Genomic DNA, 21,838 nt, shown 5'->3' on the forward strand with positions numbered 1-21,838 from the left:
AACATGCAATGGAATGAATGTATGTCGCATGCAGAAGTGAAATTGTGAACCGTGTTTTAACAGCACGTGCTAGTAGCAGTGTTTTGTAAAGTGCTTAAAACTTCAGTCTCCGAGAAAAAATTGTCTAACAAACAAACACAGCTACCTTGCACAATGAAGGTAAATTCCAAGAACTACATTTTTGTTCGAAAAGAAAACCAAGGAGCACAAGCTATACGCCATGTTTTCATGTGATCCTACTGCGAATACTTCTGATTTTATATTGCGACTTTGAGGACTCATCGACTGGATGAAAATAGTACTCGGAAAATATTTTCCATGTGCGAGTGGAGCACGCCATTCAAAATTTACTTTAAAATCTCTATTATGGACTGCAAAAATAAGTGACAGTAATGAACGAATTTTAAGCATACAATATACAAAAGTATTCTTTTTAAGGACTTCTAAGGGCAGATAGATAGCAAACATTATTTGTTGAATGTGGAGCTGCCTGCAAGTAGCTTCCTTGTGCCGCACCGTTCAAGATTTTTAACCTCAGGGATTCAGTTTTCGGATCACAGTGAACAGACGGTAGAAGGAAGGAAGGAAGGCCTCAGACGTTGCTGGCACAAACCCACTACGGGGGAGTGGTTAAGACACAGGCGGTTAATTGCTGGATATAGGAAAGTTTTGACGGGAAAATGAGTGGTAATATTATGTAGTCCGATAGATTGGAAGACGGAATGACAGGGGTCCTGTTAACTTTGATATCGAAGACGGGACAATGGCTTACTGTGCTTACGGTAGACTTTTAAGAGGAGAAGAAAAAAGTATGTGGTGCAGGAATTTGGTATGTAGATCCATTACGACGGTTTTGTTTTCAGTTTCATTGCCTCCCGTCTCCCCAACTCTGCTTTCCTTGCCCATTGCGGACCACCCCGTCAAGATTCTTTAAGCTAGCGCTGGACTCATAGTTTTTGCCTATTTTACGGAAGTGCCGTATACACAGCGGAGTCAGATTAAAGGCGTTTCTTTGCCGCAGCCTCTGGTCTGTTTGTGTTTCTGCGATCTACGGCAATGCGCTACGACGTAACTGCGACGTCGTGTGTATGCATGGCGGCACGATCGCGCAACGCAAGCATCCAGGAGAACGAGGTAAAGACAGCGGTCCGATGCACCTTCTATCCAGCGTTTTTGCCCTGTTTTCATGCAGTACTACTTCGTAAGGGCATGGACAGAATGGGGCTAGTTGGTATATCTCGCCACTGTGGTTCGATTGGGCTTTGTTCTTGATTACAAAGCGCACTCGCACCTGATTAGTGTGATTAACGAATTCCGCATATACATTGAGCGGTTCCAGTAGCGCTGTAGGAAAAAGCAAAAATGCAATATTGAAAAACGGACCGCTGTCATCACCTCCTCCCCCTGGATGCTGGCGTTGCGAAATCTTGGCGCCTGCTTACAGACGATGCCGCAGCCACCGCTCAGCGTATAACCGCGGCCGAAACCTCCCACTGCTAACCAGGAAGTGCTTCGCATCTTTTGGTGTAAAACACTAGACAAAATCTGCTCCCATTGTCAACCGCAAGTGCTTAGTATTTTTGGTGTAAAAATCTACACCAAATCTGCTCCCTTCGCCAACCGTATGTGCTCCGTATTTTTTTGGATGGAAATATACACGAACTCTAAGGGTGTATTTCGAACCTCGATTAGAGAGGCCGCTAGAGGAAAGCCAAAAACACCAATCTGGGTTGATTTGTGTTTAGTGTTCCGCTGCTGCTGCTGGCGGCGCGGCGCGCCGGCGAAACCGAGCTGCAACAGCTGTGCGCATGCGCCGTGTAAACTGGTACGAAGCCCGCAAGCAGAACGTCCCCCTGAAGAGCAAATCTAGAGGCTACCTTCCGCTACACTGCAGCAGTTGCCAAAACTGCTCCCCCAAGTTTAATGAAACTAAGTTTCTAGCTACGGCTCAGGACAAGACCGAGGCAGGAGTAATTGAGGCTTTTTCATTGAGCTAAGAAATGACAAGCGCGTTAGCACGCCTTCTATGAACATTTCTAGGAATAAACTATCCTTTATGAATGGTTACACCTATTCTATCAACCCGCTCGCTGCTCTGTATTTTTATTTGCTTTTAGAATTTTAACGTGCTTTTACCTTTTTCTGCCGTCCTTTATACGGTTATGACCCCGTCTCGTTTCCTTTCGTTGTCAGAATCGTTCATGTTATGCATATTTTCATGTTGTTACGCACTTCTTTCTTTTCACTGTCATCTTGCATGCAGCTCTGTGCTCTAATGTTTTTATGCATTGTTGTTAGCCCATGTGAATTCTTTTTTACCATACCTCGGGACGTGTTGATATGTTCACCTTCTTAGGTTCTTTTAATCTCACTTAGATATGCCCCATTGATCTTTCTCGTGTTTGGTTGTTAGGTCGACGCTCTTTCATGCAGCTTGTCTCTGAATAACAGCGGATATATAAGTGCGCCTGGCTTCTTTTGTCATAATTAAAGTTGAAAGTTGCGCTTCTTTCCTGTCGTCTGTACCCCTTTTTTCCAGTGAACGTCTCTTTAGCGCACAGCCTTTCAGAAATGAATATGTACCAACTAGCCCACCAGAAAACCTTACCACAGTACATTTCTCCTACTACGGGCTCTTTACTCTGTCATCAGACCAAGCAAGCTGCTTCTTCTCTGTGTGTGAACCTAGTCGCCGTCGCAACCTGCCATTCTTGGCTTTTGTCTTGCTGCATGAAGCGGAGAATTGTGCCCTGGGAAATTCGACTACTCTTCGGTGGCCTGTAGCCCTCATGGGGCCATTCCCGAAGGATCTGCAACGTTCTGAAATCCGAATTCTGGCGACAGGTGGGTAACTACTACGGCTTGCTCCGAATTCTTCTTTATGAAGGGACTGAACCTTTCCTGGCCAACTCCCTCTTCAGAAGGTACAAGAAGCTAGGAGCTGGATCCATCGAGTTTCTGTCGCAGACAACGAGGCTTTCGCTGCCGCCAAAAGCACGACCAAGTGAATGTGCCGAAACCGTTACCACCCTCGGTGACGTCGATCTCCCAAGCGGCGTCAAGAAGACGTTGGAAAAAAGACCCAAGTAATGTTTCGAGCCTCTGACGAGCCGCCCGGCTCTCGTAGCGATGGTGCGAAAAATGGGCTGCGAAGTCAATGACAAAGATAGGGACCGGATCATTGGGGAAGGTGTCGCATAACTCAACAAATCGCTCCCGAGCAAGAACCCTCCGCTCAATAGCCTTGCCAAATTCATGAAGTCGTATGACCTCGCTGTTCTGAAGGCAGACAATGAAGGTGGTTTTGTTGTCATGTCCAATGATACCTTCAACAAAAAAGCCACTGAAGCCATCAAGAAGAACTTCAGACCAGTCGACTTCAACTCTTCCAGGCAAAAACATGCCGCACTAAAACTGCTTGTAGGGATTAACCTGGAATCTACAGGAAAAACAATCAAAGAGGCTGAGACCAGGCGCCTCGAAATTTTCTTTTTAGGAAAAAAGCATAAGCCTGCATGTCCACTACGTGCCATTTTGTCTGAAACAGATGCGTGGCAAAAAGTTGTGAGTGACTTCCTTCGGCGCGAACTGGTCAGGATAGCTGGCGGTGACATTTACCCCGTTCGAAACTAAACGGAAGTGGTGCAGGTTCTTTAAGGAAGCAGGTTGCCGGCCTCCCCTGTTTTTTTCTCTTGACGTTTATGACATTTTACTCTGTGCCTCAAGACAATTTTTTTATGCTCTCCGTGAACATTTGGAAGAATATGGCGAAGTGAGGTTTTAGAATTCTGCTGGTGTCACAACTGATAAATATCCGGTCCTCTTGGAATTTGTTTTGGATTCTACTGTTCTTTTGCTTCGGGGAAGGCTCTTACAAAACGCGGGAATATGTATAGGTTCGTCAGTCGCACCAGTCCTGTGTGAAATCTTTCTGGCGTCATTTGACCGGCGCCTTGAAGCCAGCTTGAAGGACACAGAGATAGCACGTATTTTCAGATACGTCGATGTCTATCTTATCCTTCTTAGTGTTCTTACACACTGTGCCGCAAACACACTTGTAAACCAAACTCTCACCGCCTTTGGTTCTTCATCGAGGGGCCTGCAATTCACGCATGAACGTGCAGATAATGATTGGCTCCAGTTTCTTGACCTACAATTTAAAAAGACGTTACAGACCGACCAAATGCATAACGGACCTCACAGAGGCGCGTCGTTTGCAGAGAAAAATCAAGCGACGAATGGACACACAGTGGAACAGCGCTCGAAGTCCTTTTGTTATTCTCTGGATCCTCAAATGCCCATGTCCCTCATTTGGCTAACAGTGCGGGCGCTTCGAACGCTTCCACACCAAAGAGAGCCTTTGTATGGGTTGGCTCTACATCAAAAACGTCACATGATTGAAGTTGCAACTGACTTCTGCAGGAAAATCGCGGATGCAGTGACTACCTCGGTTTCCCAGCGCGTTACTCGTGCATCACGGCATTCAGCGATGGAAGTTATCTTTACTCGTGAGGAGCTTGATGATGCTCTTGCAGAAAGTAAACGCTCGTCTGCGCCAGGTCCAGACGACATTACATATACTGCGCTCTGTCACCTTGGCCACGGCGCGCATAGAGATCTACTCAGCCTATACAACCACTCGTGCAAGACGGACTTGTTCCTCCTCAGTGGAAATCCAGTCGAATGATACCATTCATAAACCAGGGAAATGTCCACTCAACGAGTCATCATAGAGACCAAAAGCTTTGGCCAGTTGTGTGGCATAAGTCATAGAAAGAATGCCTCTGGCGCGTCTTGAGTGGTACCTTGAGCCCAATAACGTTTATCCTAATGACGTGGCATGTTTCCGACGGGGTCGCTTCTCTATAGAAAACGTCATTGATCTCGTGTCTGCAGTTCAGCAACAGAAACGAAGGAAGCGCCTGAGTGCGGCAATTTTTCTTGATATCAAAGGTGCGTACGATAACGTGACACATGAGGCCATCTTTGATGCGCTAGATGACGTTGGATTCGGTGAACGGATCTATAAGTGGATCCAAAGCTATCTGACCAAAAGGACATTTTTTTATTATGTGTGAAGATGGCTCCGCTCCCGCCTAATGTGACTGTGTGGCGCCCTATAGGTGCCGCATTGATTCACACAACCATATGAATATCTACAAATTGAAGAATGGCAATTGATTTCAAATCCAATGCAATAAATGTACAAGGCTTCTGCAGTGTCCGTAAGCAAACCGAGGTAATAACTTAGCACGAATAGTTGGTTTCGTGACTTCCTTTGCCTTCAAGAGAAAAATTTTACCGCACTGTAAGACATATTAGCCTTTAAACGCCGTTTGAAACTTGACTGCTTCTTCAATTTTACCGCCACGCATTCGGTTGCAGTTGCAGAAAGAGTTCGAAACAGAGCTCTTCTACATACCATACATTACGTATGATGGTTTGGCCGCGTTTTAGAGATGTACTGAGTTTTACACACTTACAGGTTGCGCGTCTAGTGAGCTTATGCGCCGGCTAACGCAAGCCACAGTGAACACTTTTACAAGCATTTGTGCATGTTCTTCCTCGATGGGCGCCACGTAATCGCGGTGGGAGCCTTCAATTGCGTCCTTGACACCTGTGCTGCAGTACGAGGACCTGTCTGGGGTCGGTCGAGCTGGAACGCTCGTGAGCTTCGGCGCCTTATACGGCTGTTTTCGCTGGTGGATGCTCAAGAGCTACTAAACGGCCCCCAAATTTGTTGTACATGGCGCCGCAGTGTATCTTCCAGCAGACTGGACCGCGCTTATGTGCTTTAAGCGCTTTGTGCTTAGGTGTCGTAGACGAACTTTCTCGCTTTGCCCTCGACGCTGGTGCACATTTCAGATCATCGATTGTACTGCTTCCGCTGTTCCTCCCTGGAGATGGAGCCAGTCGGGCGTGGCGTCTAGATGTACGCATGCTGCAAGACTCGCGTTCACGTGCGAGTCTGTCGAGCCCTTTAAGTGCTTCTCTGCTCGACAGTGGCCATAACTGGTGGGACGCACTGAAGGCGCTATGGCACTTGTATTGCTCCTGGAGGGTAGCGCGTTGCGCCGCCGGGTGTCAGGTGACCTGGTGGACGCGGCAGCGAAAGTTAGAGTTGTCTAGAGGGCTAGCCACCAGACGCCTTTTATGCGCGCATGACATGACATGAAATGGGCTTGGGCAGGGCATGTAATGCGAAGGCAAAATAACCGCTGGTCCTTAAGGGTAACGGAGTGGGTTCCAAGAGAATGTAAGCATAGCAGGGGGCGGCAGATAGTTAGGTGAGCGGATGATATTAAGAAGTTTGCAGGTAAAGGGTGGATGCACCTGGCAAAGGATAGGGTTAATTGGAGAGACATGGGAGAGGTCTTTGCCCTGCAGTGGGTGTAGTCAGGCAGTTGATGATGATGATGATGTCATGATGAGCTGCAGAAACGCTACCAACTCCTTGTTGCTGCTTCGTCTCTCTCTGCTGCAGCTTGGCGATGTAGGCGTGGTCCCTGTTCACATCCTGAAGATCAAGCTATGTACCTACAAAGCTCAAGACCAAGAGCTCAATCGCCCAAGGTCTTGCCGCAGGGTTCAGATCGTGCTCAGTTTCTGGCGCATTTCGAAACTATTGCGCAAACAGCAACCGCTGTAGATGAGGCGGCTGCTGCACCACACTTCATGTTGACGGCGTTGCCCTAAATTACCCTTGAGGTATATGCCGCGCTTTGCGTTCCTCCGACATTGGAGGAGGCCAAGGCTGACCTAAATGAAATGAAGCGGGGATCGGCGCCTGGCCCGGATGGTCTGCCGGTGGAGTTTAAACTGGCGTTCTCGGAAATCCTAGGTCCCATTAAACATCTAGCCGCCGCGCTGGCAGAGTGGTTATGGCACTCGGCTGCTGGTCCAAAAGACACGGGTTCGATCTCGGCCGCGATGGTCGAATTTTAACGGAGGCGGAATTCTACAGGCACATGTACTGTGCGATGTCAGTGCACGTTAAAGAACCCTAGGTGGTTGATATTCCCGGAGCCCTTCACTACGGTGTCATAGCCTGAGTGGCCTTGGGACATTAAACCCCCAAAAACCAAACACCTGTTCTGCGCCGGCGTTTCGAGAGATGCGATTTTCCTTGCAGTTTCCGGAGAGTAAGAATTATTCTTCTAGCCAAACGAAATCCAGGGTCGCCTCCGCCGGTAGACTTGAGAAATATAACGCTTCTCACCGTGGACTACAAAGCTCTATCAGCTTTTGTGTTCCGGAGCTTGAGTGGCATGATGGCCACCCTCACTGGTAACCATCAGGCTTGCTCAGTTTCTGGCAGAGAGATTCACAGTCTTTCAGTCGTCATCGTCACTCGCGATATTATCTCGTACACTGCGGAAACCTGTTTCCCCCCTTCATTTCGACGCGGCCCATGTTCATCGTCGGCCGTCAAGACAGCACTGGTAGGGCGAGGAGGGAAGTCTCACTCTTGGGGGAAAGGGAACGGCGATGGGAGCGCCACTTCGTAGGTTACGCGGCAGTCTGCGGGACCGGACAGAGTCTCTTCGGGATCCGGCCAGCGTTGTGAGGGATTGCAGCCGCACGCTCTCGTCACATTCCATGGCAGGCGCACGGGGATCCGTTGAGCCTCTCCGATGGACTTCTGTTTCCAGGAGGCGAAGCGAGCGCAGCAATCGCCCGCTCTGGTAGCATTCCCCAGCAAATGCTAGGGAATGGCTTTGCCTCAAGAAAGCGGTGCGCACGGGAAAACCCGGCCGCCAATGTCGGCGCATACCGCCGATACTTCCAATGTCGCGCCCTTGCCCCAACCGGTAAATTTCAAGTCCTTCTTACGTTGCCTTGTACTTCCGAGGAATGTCTCGTTTTGTTTCGTAGCTAGATGGCCCGCTCTGTGTATTAATAGCAACTGCAATAAATAGCATTTGAGTGTTAACGCTATGTCGTCCCCCCTCCCTTTGTTTCCCTCGAGCACGAACCCCTCCTCGGTTAGCGAGCGGGAACACTGCATCCGCGAAGTGGGAGTGCGGCAGGGGCGGAAGGCTGTCCTCCGCCGTATTTCCATAATCGCAGCCCAACTTGTGGCAAGCTCTTGGGAGGAGGGACGACTGTAAGTTCGGTTCGTGAAATTCCCGCGTTAGGCCTGACGCGAATTCTGAGTTGCTAGCAAGGCTATGATGCTTTCTTGACAGCGAGATGAGCGTAATAGCAGCATGGTAAAATTGCCGTGCATGCTAAGCTTTTGATGAGCACTTCATCGGTACACCTTTGGAAGCTTAACCTAAGAGGTCCGCACATGGAGAGCGTGATCGAGACGTCCACGGAAAACAGCAAGCCAGAAGCGAGTGAATGCGGAAGTCTGAAGAGTGACCCGATTCTTCTTGTACATAGTTGTAAATAGTTGTAAGTATTCTCTGCTCTGTCTCTTTGGCTCTGGGAGCCGGGTGCCATAATCAGCTGATTTGTATTGCAGTCGTGATTGCAGGAAAAGCATCGGGAAGCTGCGACACCGCGAGAAGCAGTAGGCGTCGTTCGCGTCAGGGTCATGTTGGCAGAAACGTATCTCCTCGTGGCGTTGTGTTTTAGCTATTGTCCTTGGCCCTTTGTTGCTACCGGCAGCTGTCAGAGTGAGTAGGCCTAAGGCTCTTCGGGAGCTTCCTGTCGCTTTAGGGAGGACATAGGCGTACCGTGGCACAAGCATGCGCAAACGGGCTTGCTTGTTGTATATTTAACCTCGCTAGAGCCGAGAGGTCTCGCTCAACTATAGAAAGCTTACTTTGTTCAAACGAACTTGGTATTTCTTTACAGCTGCGAAGAGAATTTATAATTTCGCGGAACCAGACACGCTAATGCACTTCAAGTGAGCTTAACATCACCATGCCGGAAAGCAAACCGCAAATGTGCTTCGACCGAAGAGAGCGAACTACGTTCAAATGAACCGAGCGTTTGAACGGTGCCGGATAGAATTGTTTGGCACTTGCATTGCTCCGCATTTTACCAAATGGTCAGTTTGCGCTGTGTCCATCGTTTTTGATTAAATATTTTGGAGATCATAGGAGCGACATACAGAGTCCAAGCGAAGCTGCCCCGGCCTGCTGTCCATTGTATGGGTCCCTGCCTGCTGCCTTGCGGCCGTGAGTCATGGAGCGGCGGAGTCTCCGGCGAGCAGTTTGCAGCGGCTACCAGAGCGGTGGGGCCAGCCCCCTACCTTCGAACAAAGGCGGGTCGGCGCGAACAACACCCCCCCTCCCCCGGCACGCTAATTTTGGATGCCTGCCGCGAACAAGGACGGGTGCCCGGTGACCTTGCTGCCCTTCGGATGACCCCGGCACCCCTCCTGTATGAGCTGTCTTGCAGTCATTACCGCAATGCTCATGGCCCCTTCGTCGTTGGCCTCAATGGATGAGTTCAACCGTAGGCCAATAGGTAAGGAGGGAGGGATGTGGAAAGCTGTTTCCCCCCTCAATTTTGACGCGGCCCATCTTCATCGTCGTCCATCAGGACAGCACCGGTTGGGTGAGGAGGGAAGTGCTCCTCGTGGGGGAAAGAGAACGGCAACGGGAGCCCCACCTCGTAGGTTACGCGGCATTCTGCGGGACCGGAAAGGTGGTAGTGGTTTATTTAAATACCATAAAAGGAAGGTAAAAGATTTTGCTAGCCCCGGCATCTGCCATCACGTGCGGCGGCACCTGAGCTGGGGCAGCGGAAAGAAGGATAGCAGGCAGGTGGGAGAAATGAAATAAAAGAGGTGAGGGGACAGAAGATAAATAGTACACTACATAAAATAGATATACACTGCATAAAAACATTAAAAGTGAACACTATAAATGCAAAATAAATATACTATATACATTATTTACACAAACAGTCAAAAAAAAAAGTCAGTTGTCTTCGCGGCGCGCGTGTGCTGTTGACGGGAAACTCGGCAGTCATTGGTCACACGCGCGCCGCACTTTGCACACAACAGCTGGTGTGGGGCGCCCAGCTGTTAGAGCGTCCGAGGTAGCACACAGCGTTCAGTCACAGCACTGTACTACCTGGCGCAGAACAGGCGGGACGTCAAGCCCGCCTGTTCGAGAAATACACACAGGCTCACCAAGGTTCGCTCGCGGGTGCGCGCACTGCCTTGCGGCCACAGGAGCGTCTCGAGCGAGTCCGGGAAGATGCCCAGCGCTCTGTAGGCCGCGAGCATATCGCGACGAGCGTCAGCGAACGCGGTGCAGCGTAGGAGTAGGTGCTCCATTGTCTCCACTGCACCGCATCCATCACACACATCACTCGTCGCGATTCCGTGTCGCACCCGTCGTACCCCGGGCCACACGCAACCAACGCGCGCGCGGAGGATCATTGCGCGTTGCTGCCGCGAAAGGGCACGGCAGCCGTTGAGGCTGGGTATGCGCTCAGCTCCGGCGATGCACGGGTCCGGGTGCTGCTGTCGGAGATGTTCCTGGATCACCGCACGCTGCGGGATCCGGCCAGCGTTGTGAGCGGTTGCAGCCGCACGCTCTCATAACCTTCCACGGCAGGCGCGCGGGGATCCGTTGTGCCTTGCCGCTGGAATTCTGTTTACCAGCAGCGAAGAGAGCGCAGCAAACGCCTGCGCTAGTCGCCTTCCGCCGCAAATGCTAGGGAATGGCTTTGCCCCAAGAATGCGGCGCGCACGGGAAAACCCGGCCGCCATTAGAGAGTTTTAGCTGAGCGGGTTTGGGCGACCACTCCGCTTAGCGAGCTAGCGCGAGTTCTACTGCGCATGCGCGAAACGCTCAGGCGGGAGCGCGAGAGCGGAACGGCTCCTCAACCCCGCTCCCGCGTGAGCCAAGTGGAGACCGGAGCGGCGCGGCGAGCGGGCCTCGCGCAAAGCCTTCTGGGCTCGCGCTAGCCGAACCAAACTTACACATTCAACATGGCGGCCGCTAGCGCGAGTGTTGCAGACTCATGTGTAGCCCCTTCCGCAGAACGCATGGACCCCGTGTTGATTCGAAACCTCGAAGGAGGATTAGAATCAGTGAGGATCTTTGCGTCTTGCGGGAGGTGGTTTCATTAAATCCCTTTCAAAACCCGCTTATGTGGCACGGGGTTCTGAAGAACGTAGCGGCCGCTGGGCAACACAAGGTGACTCTCCGCGCCATGCGGGACAGAGTCGACCTGCTCATTGGATTCCAGGCAGCAAGCCCGAGCAAACCTGAGAAAGTAAGTGGTTTTGTTTTTATCAAGGAATGTTTTGAGTTATAGCTGCTTTGTGCTGAGTGGAAGCATTCTGCGCGTTACTTGTCTAGGTTTCTACCAGCCGACTTTGTCGTTTTGGCGCACGGGGTGGCTACGGCGCCCGTGTATTTTGGCTTTTCTTTTAATCTGTTTTTCCCTCTCTGTTTACTTCTATTCGCATGCGGCAGTGGTAGTGATCCTGTTGATTGTAGTGGACAGGTTCTTGTAGTGGACAGGTTCGTGCGCATTCCTCTTCTCACTGCTATTACTACTACTTCTGCTATCTCTCCTGCGTGAACACATAACCAAGCTGGCGCTTCTTGTATTTCCTTCTCAGATCCGGCACTGAAGAAGACTACAAGACGCTGGAGCAGCTTCTTCAGGAAGTGTGCGATATGGCGCGCGAATTTGCGCATACTCCGAAAATTGCGCCAAGGAAAGGCAACGTATCGGTACCTGTGAAGCGCAAAGCACTCTCAGCACCGATATCAGCCGCTGCTGAGATGCGTTTGGCCCAGGGAGTAAGGAACTCTGGTTTGTCTATTGCGGAGCCCAGCCAGAACGACGACAGTCAGATGAACGGCGAATGTGGTCTTACTCTCTCATATTTCTACGGAAATGCTCGAGTGCAAGGTTCTGCATGTTGAGATGTTGTTTGGCATACAATAGGTGTTTACAGGACTGCAATAATTATTAAGTGCATATAAACACGCGACGAATTTCGATGTGGCCTAAATGTGCTGGCTAAAAGTGTAGTGTACGTAATGTACCCCATTTACAAACTGTGAAATACATTTATTCCTTACTATCCTAGTTTATTACCTAAGCATCTCTCTTATTTGACTCACACATTTATTTTCGGCACTGTGCTTTTTTGCAGTGTGGATTAGCATCATCAGAGCTGCTCATTACCTTGTGCGAGTCTGAGCAGCGGCCACCACCCTCCCCACAGAGCCCGTTGTCCCCAGAATGTGGTCAGCAGGACAACACAGCTGCTGAAAATAGAGCTGCTGTCTTTATGGACACCAGTGCTGCGTCTGGAACGCGCAGTACATAAGAACCGCAACAAAAGCAGCTGTGCCGGCCGAATGGAACAACAGGGTAAGACAGCTCACCACGGTGCTCTAAAGCAGCTTGCGGGAAGTTATTTTAGGTAGCAATCTCAAGTAATTCTGCACATATTATCCTTGCAGGAGGAGCTTTTGACTGTGAGGAAGCTGTGTGTTGTATGTTTGGAAACTTATGCCCTGTACCTTAAAACACTGAAACTTTTCTTGCATGTGTAATAATTTTCTATGTAGACGTAATGCAACAAAAAATGCACACGAAACAGCTGCTGGAGATTTGCTCAGGCAAAATTGTAATGCGCACCTTGTCATATTCGTTTTTTTTTGTCGGAACTTCAACAAGGAAAAGAAGTCAGCACACACGCCCACAAAAATAGTACACAAAAGTTGAGGCACAGTTACAAGTACTACCATTTATGCATTAATTGGTGTGAAGTGAACGCCGGGATAGAATACAAGTGAGTTTTGAGAGCACAAGATTGGCACATTAAATCACCGAAAAAATTCAGTACTTCATTACTCGAATATATAACATTCGCCGAAAAAAGAAAAGAAAGTTGTAGTCTGAAATATACACTGAAAAAAGTAAGAATATTTGACACATAAAAATTTATGTCCGAACCCTATGCATAAGCATCCACACAGAACTTTTACAAAGGTGGCACCCCCCCCCCCCCATCAAATGTATACAGGCCAAGGGGTGGAGTACGCATGTATGTATGCAGCTTTTTTGTTTTCGGTGTGTTTACAGTTCCCTGTTGTACATGCATCCTTTAGTTGGAGAAGGCGAGTACATTACAAGTCAAAGAGGACTTTTGAGCACTAAATTATGGTCTTTGACCTCATGCTGATGTGTTTTGAAACAACATTACTAAGATTTTCCTTTTGTTCGCCCGGCAGGTGTCCGAGGGCTACAAGCAATGGGCTTGGAGCTCCTGGCCCGCCGTGAGAACTACGAGTATGAGCTGAGGAGAGAAGAGCTTGCGCTAGCTAGCCCTCGACGAGACGAAAGTTGCTCTTGAAGAAGAGAGGCATCGCCGTGATGTACACCGCCGGGCAGACGAACACTGTCGCCTGCTTGCCCGCTTGAACCGGTTTGAGCAACTTTTGGATGAGAGTACCTCATTGGCTTGAATAATAAATAGCAAGAATGGGTGGGTGGTCATGCCCATTTTTCGTGCAGCTATCAAGAGCACCTGCAATATGTGGAGGCCATCACTCACAGTAAATCTTGATGGAATATTCATTTACTGCTTGCAAGTGGCAATGACGTGGTTGTGGTTTGTGGCGTTTAACGCCCTAAAGCAACTGAAGCTATGATGAACGCTATGGTAGAGAGGTGCGGAAAATGTCGACCACCTGGGGTTCTTTAACGTGCACCGACATCACACAGTACACGGGTCTCTTGCTTGCAGACATGTATAAGTACATTGGCGAAAATAATGAAGCACCGACCAAAAGGTGTTGTCAAGATGGAAGGACGTTTCGACTTCCACACGGAAGTCTTGTTCACTGATGGAAAAAATTTCGCACACAAACCTTAAGTACGTTGTGCCAATCGTCGCAGGCATCTAGCGTATGAGGGCGGTAGATTGCCGATGTTACGGTTGAGCGTCTGATCTGTTGTCTGGATAAACAGAGACTCCAGATATTGGCGTGACATCCAGTTTTTCTCACGGCCGATAATTGCCGCTTCTTCCCAAGCGATATCATGCTTCGTGTTTTCAACGTGTTCAGCCAGTGCGTTGGAACAAGCCTTCTTTTTCTTGACATCATTCTTGTGCTCATTCAGCCGTCTTTCAAAGTTTCCGCTTTCACCTATGTAGGAGTGATCGCAGTCTGAGCAGGGGATTTTAAAAATTACTCCGGGAAACTTTTCCTTTTTTAGCTTGTCCTTTACGGACACCAACTCGTGACGAAGCTTGCACGCAGGCACGTGAGCTATATGCACATCGTAGGTGCGAAAAATGCGGGCCAATGACTCGCTCACGCCTGGCACATAGGGTATTGCAGCTCGGGCACGGCAAGGTAGGCGAACGGGCTGAGCTGGTCTCGTTGTCTGCTGTATTACAGCGTTCACGAAGTGCTGTGGGTAGTAACAATTGTTGAGCTCGCGTCGCACTTGGCGTATGTCAGAGGCTTTTTCTTCGGGTTTCGAGCATATTCTTTCCGCACGACGGACGAGGGTAGAAACGACGGAGCGCTTATGGCACGTAGGATGGACTGAATTAAAGTGAAGGTATTGGCCTGTGTGCGTGTCCTTTCTGTACACCTTGAATGATAGGCGGTCATCACGTCGCTCCACCATGACGTCCAGAAAAGGAAGACGGCCAGAAATCTCCTCCTCGACGGTAAACTGGATGGAATCTTCCATTCTGTTCAAATGGTTCGTGAAAGCAGCCAAGGCATTCTTTTTGATTATGCAAAAGCAGTCATCAATGTACCGCAGGAAGACCTTCGGGCGCGGCTCGAACGAAGCCAAAGCGCGGCTTTCCAGTGCTTCCATTGTGAGGTTTGCGGTTGTGACCGAGATAGATGCTCCCATGGCAGTGCCATGAACCTGCTTGTAGACAGTGCCCGGAAAGATGAAGTACGTGTTCTTCAAGCAAAACTGCAGAAGCTTCAACAGGTCCGATGGATCGATGGGTGCCCTAGCACTCAGTCCGTCGTCGTCTCGAAGCGCTGAACGGCATACCTCCACCGCCAGATCCACGGGGACGCTGGTAAACAGTGATCTGACGTCAAATGACACCATTATCTCGTCGCTGTCAATCGTGATTTTGCGTATTTTTTCAGTAAAATCAAAGGAGTTGCGTACGAAAGTCGGTCTCTTGCCAACGAGTGGCGAAAAAACTTTGTGCAAGTAGCCTGAAAGCCGGTACAAGGGAGAGCGGGTAAAATCCACTATTGGTCGCATTGGAACGCCTGGCTTGTGGATCTTCGGGAGGCCATATAAAGCAGGGGCAGATCCATTGTGGCAGAGGAGGGTGAAGTATAACGACCTGTGCTGTGGTGTAACAAACTGGAAGACGTCTGTCAAAAGCCTTTGCAACTCTCGCTCTACCTTGAGTGTAGGGTCCCGCTTGAGTCGCATGTACGTGCCATCATCCTCCAGAAGCTTCGTCATTTTCTCAACGTAGTCGCTGTGGTTTAGGATGACGGTGGCGTTGCCCTTGTCAGCAGGTAGGATTACGATATCCGTATTGCTCCGCAGGCTCCTGACTGCATCACTCTCCTGAGCAAGGAGTGGGGTGGGGTGCCGATGTGGCAGCTTGGCGAGTATGCTGATCGCACGGGTACGAGCTTCTTCTCGGCGATTGTTTTCCACACGTCCCACAGCCGTCCATCGGCCGTGAGAAAAACTGAATGTCACGCCAATATCTGGAGTCTGTTTATCCAGACAAAAGATCAGACGCTCAACCGTAACATCGGCAATCTACCGCCCTCGTACGCTAGATGCCTGCGACGATTAGCACAACGTACTTAAGCTTTGTGTGCGAAATTTTTTCCATCAGTGAACAAGACTTCCGTGTGGAAGTCGAAACGTTTTTCCATCTTGACAACACCTTTTGGTCGGCGCTTCATTACTTTCGCCAATGTATTCACCCGACCAGACGAGATTTCGTCGAACCTTAGATTTCATGTATAAGTACACTGGTTAAAACAATGTGACCTCTTCAGTCCTATTTTTACAACTACAGTTGGAGACGACTTAAGAACGAAGCGGCTTTTGCCCCTAAAAGACACCCCTCAAGCAATGGCTTCGGCCGATTCTCATGTGTCTGCTAGCACGGCAATACACGGAGTGGGAGATAAAAGCGGATAGTCCCCTACTTCCATTTGATGCTAGCAGGTTCATGAGAATCTGCCCACGCCATTGGCTAGAAGGCGGTCCTTTGTCAAGGAAAAGCCACTTCGTCCTTGAGTTGTGTCCGACTATAGCTCGAGGGGCCCAGTGCAGCTGGAACCTTGTAAACAAAAGTTTAACAGACAAATGCCACTCAATTTATATGCTAAAGTGTGGCATTAGCAAGGGGCTAGGTACACTTCAAGTGATGAGGAGTCGACGCCGATGTACTCGCAAAAAGCAAACAGTCCAACAATCTTCCCGAACCCCCGCACAACTGCCTGTCTCACGGTGTTCATGGCTTTGTTGAAAGCTATCTGTTCTGGTGTTATATGGGCACCGCCATAAGGCTTCATAAGGAGGGGCCTGAGTGGGTACGCCGGGTCACCATATATGCAGTAGCTTTGACATTTGACCAGGCTCGTCAACTTTGTGTACACATCGCTCTTCCCGAAGTTTCATGGAAGGGTATAAAAAGAAACCATACCTCAAAATTAGCACAGAAAAACTGATCTCCAAGCGGCAGGCTTAGGAGCAGCTTGTTACACAATGTATGCTGGTTAGGGCTTTTAGCGCCGACGTTTTCACACTCACCGGCGTCATGTTTGCTGCCTGGACACGATCCGTATAACTGGCAGATGATCCCATTCGGGCACATGATTGCCTGGTGTTTGAGAGCATGGACGCGTTTGTGCCCACTGAAATAGATCTATTGATCTTTCGACGACCGGCGAATTGGCTGCGCCGTACCATCGATAAATTCCCAACAGTTTTCCAGCGGGGCTCCTTTGGCGTGAATGACCTGAAAACAGTAGCGCTCACTGAACTCCAGTGCCAGTGATCGGTAGGTGGCGTGGGGCTAGAAATGTCCTCAAATTTAGAGCGCACGTTTTGAGTCCGTAATATGCATCACTCTTGAGGGGATTCCCCATAGATGAGCCGGATCGCTTCCCGAAGGGCCACAACCTGAGCAGTGATTGATGTTCAAGTATGCCCTAGAACGAAAGTGAGAGTCATCAGCTAAACGGGTATCACCACATCTGCGGTCAATGCCATTGGTGACACAGATCCGTCATTGTGTACGTGAACGCAGTTGTTATCTTCTGACCAGAGACACGTTGCGATGAAGCTTCTAAAGCTATTCTGCTTTCTTATGCAGTTGCTGGTGTTCGCCTGCATTACCCTGGTTCCTTCCTTGAGTTTGCTGGAAAGCTGGCCTTTCCGTCAAACACGGCACCTTTCCATGGATTCTCATCAACTAGACATCGACCAACCGCTTTGAACTTAGCGCCATTGAACCACGAATGTCCGTCACCAATTCACTTCGACAATCAAGACGGAGCGCCACCGTCATCAACCAATGCGCAGTGTATAAGTAGCCGACCAACACATCCGTTCGTTAGTGGGCTTGGGACAGCAGCGAGACGAACAGGCGAAAAGCCGGACTTGGGAGTGAATTCAAGTGCGCTCTTCACTTGTTTCCTCCGGTTTGCAGGCTGAGTGTTGCCGCCGATGGGACGCAGAGGGGTTTGCGGAGCATGCCGAAGCACACACCCCTGAAGAAGCCGGGCAACGGGCCGCGGGTGGCTTGTACCCATTTTTACCGATGGGTGTCCGGCGGTGGGATTCGTACCAACTACCTACCGCAGCCGAAGCGGACGCCCAGACCACTAGGCCACGACAGCTAAAGGCATTCTGCTTTCTTACGAAGGTTAGTTACGCCTAATCACTTTATTCTACACGTACTAGTAATCGCTGCTTACTTCTCGTCCCATGTTCACACACTTTGGGATGCATCGTTGCCAATTGTATTCATGTTGTGAAGTTGCTTTTGCTGTCTGGTGATGTAGCGGCAAACCTTGGTCCTAGTAGGCAAGACCTCTTTAAGCGGATATATATTAGCGGCAATAAGTGAGCTTAAAATGTCTATAGAATTGGGCCTTGCTCACATGATAGCTTGTTTAAGCGAGGTAAAAGCCATTCTTAAAACCTTGAGGGAGGTCAAAAACAGCTTGAGATGCGGCAAAAAAAGATCGATACAGGACAAAAGCAGCTTGAGGCTGGTCAAAAGCAGCTCGAAGACACGATGTCAGACTCATTAGACCGACTGGCAGCTGTCGAAGTAAAGGCAAGCGGTTATGCAACTTCTCTGGATAGCACCGACGTGCAACGCCTTGTATCTAATGCTGTTCGGGACGAAATTTACATCTTCCAGATGCGCCTGGAAAAATTTGAAGATCAGTCTCGAAGAGATAATCTTATATTTTACGTTGTCAATGATGCCGAAGTTGAAACATGGGTGGAGTCTGAGAAGAAAAAATGCACGCAGCTTCTGACCTCTTTTTCTTTAGAACTCACCGATGAAAGCATTTGAAGTTCATATCGTCTTGGAGCTTTAGTTTGAAATGAAAGCCGGTCTGCCGCAGTGAATATTGCGTTGTAAAATGTTAAAGGCATCATTTGGACACAGAGATCAAAATAAACCTTTTTTATGGGCTAGTTGGCCCATTCTTACATAAATAAAAAGCGAGAAAGAAGAAGCCTGCAGGCGAAATGAAGAATTCATTTCTTCATCTCGCCTTCGGGCTTATTCTTTCGTTCTGTTCCACTTAGGTAATGATTACAGAGATCAAAACTGAAAAATCCTGGTGCATATGTACAGGAGGACTTTTGCAGGGCAATCAGGCTCTCGCGCAAAATCCTGTTGAACTAAGGAAAAGCAAGTGGGCATTAATACATCAAGTGGCCATTAATAAAGCATGTTTCCATTAATCCATCAACCTGATGTCTAACGAGACTGCCTATATAGACAAGTGATTTTATCTCGATTTTCAAGCTTTTAACTATTTTACACCAAGTGCAAGCCACGTTACCGTTTTTTTTACCTTACCGCATGCCCATCTTGCATCCTTCACCTGCATCTTTTTGCTTGCTTTCTCTCATGTCACTCTTCCCACAGGCATTGTTTCTTGTTAAAACGTATGTAACTTTTATAGCTTTTAAGATTTTATCGCATATATCCGGTCCTTTAAACCGCCCCTGACGTTGACCTAGCTGGCAGCTTGCCGCGAGACTTTTTATATGCGTGTGCACCTTTTGAATAAACATCAGTTGTAAGTCTGCGCCTGTGTCTTACGCTCCTCTCTTCGTCCTGTGTTTGCGCTGTTCCCTTTTCAGCAATGTTATACCACATAGCCCGCAACAACACCCTCGCAAACTTCATTAATACAACTTCCGTTAGAACAGGTCTTACGTAAACGAAAAATGTAATACCAAAAGCGGGTGCCTCTGACATTGATGCACCAACCTCCCCCGCTTGAACTTCGCCATCTGGTTCGGCAGAAGAAAACTTGGTTGTTCAGGCATTACCTAGTCCTGATGCTTGTGTCTTTTTTGTATCAATGGAGCATTCTAAATAAGCGTGATTCACTGTCGTATTTAGCCGAAACTTGCCTTGCCGATGTGATTGTCCTGACGGAAACGTGGTTGTCCGAGAAAGTTAATTCTCGTGAACTGTTCACTTGTGAAAAAAAAAGTAACGTTTACAGATCTGATCGGTGCGGACCCTAAGGGAGTGGTTATTTTGACTGCCGTATGAGATGAAATTTGGTCCTGCAAAGTTCCCATGAATTCTTCACTGGGATTTATTTGCACTTGTATCCGTCTAAATGATAGGGACCTTCTATTTTGCGTATGCTACCGACCACCTAGCCCGCAGCCTTCTTTCTATGACCACGTATGTGACACTATCAATTCGGTCCTTCTAGGGTTCCTGGGGCACCTATTTCTTTTTTGTGATTTCAATCTTCCAACAATTCCATGGAATAGCACCTATTTTCATGTCTCATGAGCTTCATCAGAACGTTTTGCATTTATTGACTTATGTTCATTGTGGGCATGAAAGTGGGCATGGAGCGGGCAAGAAAGTACGGCAACATGGTGCGTGAACCGCGCAACAAAGGCGGAGCAAAGGCACGACAAGCGCTGATTAGCAGCTGAGTTTATTCAAGAAAGAAGAGGGGTAATATATACTGAACGTAAACAATAAAATAGAAAAAAAAAACAAAGGGGAGTAAACAACCTATGCCATCTGCAAGTCCAGATATTGAATTTCCTTGTCACTTAATATCACAGAAGAATGCTGATGCACTCTTCTTCTAGATTATGGATGTGATATGTTTCCATTGTTTCGCACATCACCTTGTTCTTATGATAGAACAGCACTGCTATCTTCTTTTACATCGGTTCGCATTTGTTTTTTTTTTCAGCGAAACTTTCTCCCAGGAGCCGGGCCATCTTTTTCCAGTTTTCTCTTATGCTCTTTTACTTTTTCGTGTTTGCACTTTCAACTAGCGCAATGAACGGCAACATGGCAAAGAGGACCTTTTTTTCTTGCGCATTCGTGCTCCATTAACCTCTTATTCAGGCATCTGCCTGTTTGCCCAACATACGTGGCACCGCACTTGTAGGGCATCTGGTATACAACGTTTTCTTTGCACTCAACAAAGCGTGGCTCATGTCGAACCCGGCGGCCGACCTTCTTTCTTTGTGGTGCCTGCGAGACTTGTTTGTGACATAGCATTCAGTCTTCTGGGGGCAGAAAATAAGAAATCGGCGTCGTACCTGCCTGCAACCTTCATGAGGCCGTGCGAAATGCATCTTTCTAAGGGACTACAGCCAGTCTTCTTTTCTCCTTCCTTTAATTGGAGTTACCGCTCTTAACATATTTAAGCAGCTTTTCTGAAGCCCTAGAGGTGATACGATCTGGGTAACCATTAGCGTGTAACCTGCACACTTGTGCAGTAATGCCGTCAGCAATCCTTTCGTGACATAACTCTTTCAGAGCATATTTCAGGCGCGATAATGCTATGCCTTTTTTGATTAGCGTGGAGTTCGCCGATGAAAAGTTCAACAGCGGTTTTGCAGACCTCGGTCGATAGCTCCAGCAAACAAACTGACGTTTCATAAACAAAGCCAGTTTTAAAAATTGAAGCTGATTATCATTAGGAATCTCGGCGGTGAACTTGAGGCCGCGTCATATTCGTTGAAAACTTTCAAAGCATCAACCAGCCTATTTGGGAAGCTGCCTTCACGGGTGATAACCAGGCAGTCGTCTAGGTTCCTGAAAATACGAGTGACCAAGTGTTTTGACACACAGTTTGTGTCATTGTCAACGCCGTTTAAGGAAAATATCAGCCAATATCGGTGCAACTCTAGATCTGCAAACACCGGCTGCTTGTATATGTAGTGTTCCTTGCCATTCTACCACGGTCGAAGGCAAAATAAAACGACACATTTTCTAAAAAGCTTTCAAGGGACACACCGCATTCGTCAATAAAGGCACATTTATCGTGATCCTGGGTAATGCACCTCTTCACAGCATTCACGGTGTGGCAAAGAATAATATAGGTCCACAACGTCTATGGAGGTTCCAGGATTATCTAGCCTGAGGTAATACATCAGGGCTTCAGAATTCTGTATCAAAAACGGGTCGGGTACAACCAAGGAGGCTAGGTGTTCTTGGAGGTAGCCGTACACAGCATGCTGCTGTGTGTCACGTTCAGAAGCAACACAGCGGAAAGGGATGCCTGGTTTGTGTTTTTTTGACGGTAAAAAACACATTTAAATGAAGCCCCATAAACTTCTTAACTGAAACAGCCAGCCTGTTCTGATTATGGCACAACAAAAGATCAGTGGCCTCTTCCTCAGAGGCATTGCCCGC

Source organism: Amblyomma americanum, chromosome 10 (assembly GCF_052857255.1).
Source record: "Amblyomma americanum isolate KBUSLIRL-KWMA chromosome 10, ASM5285725v1, whole genome shotgun sequence".
NCBI classification, from domain to species: domain Eukaryota; kingdom Metazoa; phylum Arthropoda; class Arachnida; order Ixodida; family Ixodidae; genus Amblyomma; species Amblyomma americanum.